Source organism: Lactuca saligna, chromosome 8 (genome assembly GCF_052625555.1).
Source record: "Lactuca saligna cultivar CGN05327 chromosome 8, ASM5262555v1, whole genome shotgun sequence".
Taxonomy (NCBI): domain Eukaryota; kingdom Viridiplantae; phylum Streptophyta; class Magnoliopsida; order Asterales; family Asteraceae; genus Lactuca; species Lactuca saligna.
This window is the reverse complement of record NC_136424.1, coordinates 53,755,232-53,758,843: the sequence shown is the minus strand read 5'-3', so window position 1 is coordinate 53,758,843 and position 3,612 is coordinate 53,755,232. Positions and strand designations below refer to the sequence as shown.

Genomic DNA, 3,612 nt, shown 5'->3' with positions numbered 1-3,612 from the left:
TCTCAATAAATATATATATATATATATATATATATATATATATATATATATATATATATATATATATATAAACGATTGATCCAGTTTTTCAACCTTTTAGTGTTATATATATATATATATATATATATATATATATATATATATATATATATATATATATATATATATATATATATATATATATATATATATGATAATGTAAGAACTCAAAATTTGGTAGGAGCATTCTTGAACATCTCTTTTAAAAGATGGGTGACGGAAATTAATTTAGTATTTTCTCTTTTAATTATATGTAATTATTTCTAAATTTACGGAGCTTTCCAAAGAAGGGCCAAAATAAAAGGGTTAAAACTGTAAAATGCAAAAAGGAGGAGTAGAAACTCACCCGTCCATTGAATTTTGCAACTCGCCTCACGGGCCTAATCCGTCCCAACAGCAAGACACGTGTCGTCAATACAATAGCTGGATTTGTTTATTTTTATTTTGTTTTTGTTTTTGATCAATAACTATTTTCTTTTTGAAAAAAAAAATATTTATAAAAAATAAAAGTTTTTAAAATTTAAGATAAAACTGTAAAAATGGTATATATATATATATATATATATATATATGATTATTATATACAAAAACGTTTTTTTCTAAAACATTGATCGTGTAGTTCACGCAAGCAATTTTTTAGCGCGTGAAAAAGTCTTCTTCCACTCTCACCGCCTATATAGGCCAATGCATGTTCTCCACAAAGCCAAACATGTGGCTTCTTCTCCGTCTGTGTTATATGATCCCTATCCATAGTTCATTTCCCCATAAAGCTTTTTGAGACAACTACATATCAATACCTCCATACCTCCATCTATGCTTCATCACTATCTCTATCATCTCACCACCGCTTTCGCCTATTTCACAAATTAAAGACAACGATTGAAGAGCCAACGTCTCCCATCGCTTCCTATTTTCTCCCTTTTTCTCCTCTTCCACCGCAGGCTCAAGACGTTTCTTCCACCTACCTTGATGTCGATTTCCCTCCACCACATTCCTTCCTTCAACATTGAAGATTATGAAGGGAGAGGCACATGTGTTGATTGTATCGATGAGCCAATTCTAACCTTGGGTACTTTTTTTTCCTTAAAATGCCTCCTCATCATTTTTTTTTCTTTTACTCTATCTGTTCAGGTTCACTATCAAAGAGGAGACCGAGCAGAGCATGACGGCATCACTCTCCACCTCTTTTGTCTCTCAGGTAATTATCCAGCAACTTTTTTTTTCCGTTTCTTTTTTGTTTTTTCTTTGATTATAAGAGATCGAAATCAGATGAAGATAGTTTGGTGTTCTTATCCATGGCGATCTGATCAGCATGAAGCCTTGCTGACATCAACTATTTCATGCTTCAAACTAACAACACTATCTTTTCTGTTTCTTTCCCTTTATGCATCAACAATGGACGTTCATTAATCAATCGAATCAATTGCTGGTGGCTGTAATTGCTTTAGGTGAACACAAACATCTCAAATTATTTTCTAGGGTTAAATTTTTTTTTTGTGCCATAGCGGAATTTTGTTAAATGTTGCTTATAACTGAATTACTCGATGTTTTAACAAATAATGATGCTCAAAACCACCTTCTTCTATGCTACAAGAATACACTCAGGATTTTTTCATCATTTATCCATCAAAGACCCCTTTCCTAAAATCTTTTTTATTAAGGCTTAACTGAAACTCATGATTTTTGTATTTTTTTCGGATATTTAGTAATCTCTCTCTCTCTTTCTCTCTCTCTCACACACACACACACACTTATGGTTTTCCATACCGATTGTTTGACTTTTGAATTCTACTTGCTTTTGTCATGTTAAATCTAATCTTGAAATTTAATTTTTAACAGTAGGATGAAAGCTTACGGGTTCTTTAGAAGAAAGTAGTTCATCAGAGTCTGATGAAGAACAAAGGAAGGTATAATCTTTTATTATGTGTACATTTTTGCATATGGGTTGCTTTGCTCAAAATATGGTATCTTCGTTAACATTTAAAGAAAGCAGTCAATTATCCATCTAATGGTTAACTTTCTTATGGCAGACAGAGTCAAGATGATGGAAAATGTCAACATGATCTTTATGAACAACCTAATTTTCAAGGGTCAAGTATGATCAAATCTATAATATTTTTTTATTCAATAATGGTATGTTAGCCTCCCTTACACATTCACTTTTATATACTTTTTGCGGTGTTTGTAGATCGTGGAGTTGGTGCCCCTCGACTTCCTTTTGAAGTTCCAGAAGAAGAGTAACAAACAAACAATTGTTGGTGCAAAGGGATCCTTGCCAGGAGTGAAAATCAGAACTAAGGTATCTTATATAACTATTTGGTGGATTAGTGAACTCACTTCTGTTTCTAACAGTATCTTCAAGAGACCAAGCCTCATCCCCCTCCAAATAACATTTAGTGTTTGTTTACATGTATATAGAAAACCATGTCATTTGGAGAAGTGGTCAGATCAGATAAATTCTTTTATACGTGATGAGTTTGACAAGATGCTGAAGTCGCTTGTATGTTGTCATATCCGTACATGGACTTAATACTCTATTTCATAGTTGAGTGTAATATATGCACAAATATTGTTTTATTTTATAGGCCAACTTATAATCTGAGTCACAATCTTTTATCATACATAATTATTAACTATTTTTGGAGCAAGATTCTTGTGCAAAGACCTTTTCTTCTCTACAAACCCATTTATAGATGGTATCAAACTTTAAATAAACGCTGCAAGAAGATAAAATATGAATTGGTTTGGCATTTTCAAGTAAAAGGATATTTACTCAAACTAAATAAACACCAACATCCAAACAGGTTATGTAATTCCCAAGCAAAAAAATTATTAGTTTAAACTAAATACATAAAGAACATTTATTTATTGATATCTTCTTAGGAAGGCATCCGTGTGTTTTGTTGCTGGAACAACCGCATGTTTCCCGCACCGAAACATGTATGTCTCTCCATGCTGCTATATTGTACTATACTCGCCTCCTGCATTGTTGTTTCTCATTTGATTAAAGGTTTGCTCACATTAAATTATTGAAACTTACATATTTTACATAATTTTAGTCTGCGTGTTTTTGGAATTACGACAAATATGTTTGTCTATTTTCATTGTTTTACACATGGGTTTTCCTGTTGGAATCTTTCAGGACTGTGGTTTTTCGGAGAGTTAGTTGGACCACGGAGGCTATACACAACATTTCTCAAATATTTAATTATTCTGCTCAAGATTGAAGAACATAATCTCTTCGTTGGGAGCAACTAATCCAACCCTTCAGTCCTTGACGGTCCATTTCGCCAGGTTTCTTCTTGATTTATTTTAGTCAAATAACTAAAATTTAAGTCGGTAGAGAGTGTTGAGCTCATATTCATTTGATTTAAAGACCCATATAAGCCAAATATTATTATTCCAAATGTTAAAGTCAGAATCGTATTTAACTATATACTAAGCAAAACTGCTTGTACATAGAAACATGATTAATGCAAGTGGTTGACATGCTTAATTAATTTATGTAATTTCGGCTATGCTGGCACTTATATCAAATCTCTTTTTGAGTATATTTAAACTTGGACCTACGAT

At 32.2% G+C, this 3,612-nt stretch overlaps 1 long non-coding RNA gene across 5 annotated transcripts; it reads left to right on the top strand.

The window, feature by feature from the left end:
- Window positions 1–780: 780 nt before the first annotated feature.
- LOC145012490 (uncharacterized) lies at window positions 781–3,612 on the top strand. 5 transcript variants are annotated; one of them, XR_013664540.1, is made up of 6 exons: window positions 781–1,237; window positions 1,882–1,946; window positions 2,070–2,134; window positions 2,228–2,338; window positions 2,923–3,049; window positions 3,182–3,612. It is a non-coding gene; the product is annotated as an uncharacterized LOC145012490 (long non-coding RNA). The 5 variants fall into 5 exon arrangements; XR_013664541.1 differs by having other exon boundaries at window positions 1,879–1,946; XR_013664537.1 differs by lacking the exon at window positions 781–1,237 and adding an exon at window positions 1,259–1,487 and having other exon boundaries at window positions 1,879–1,946.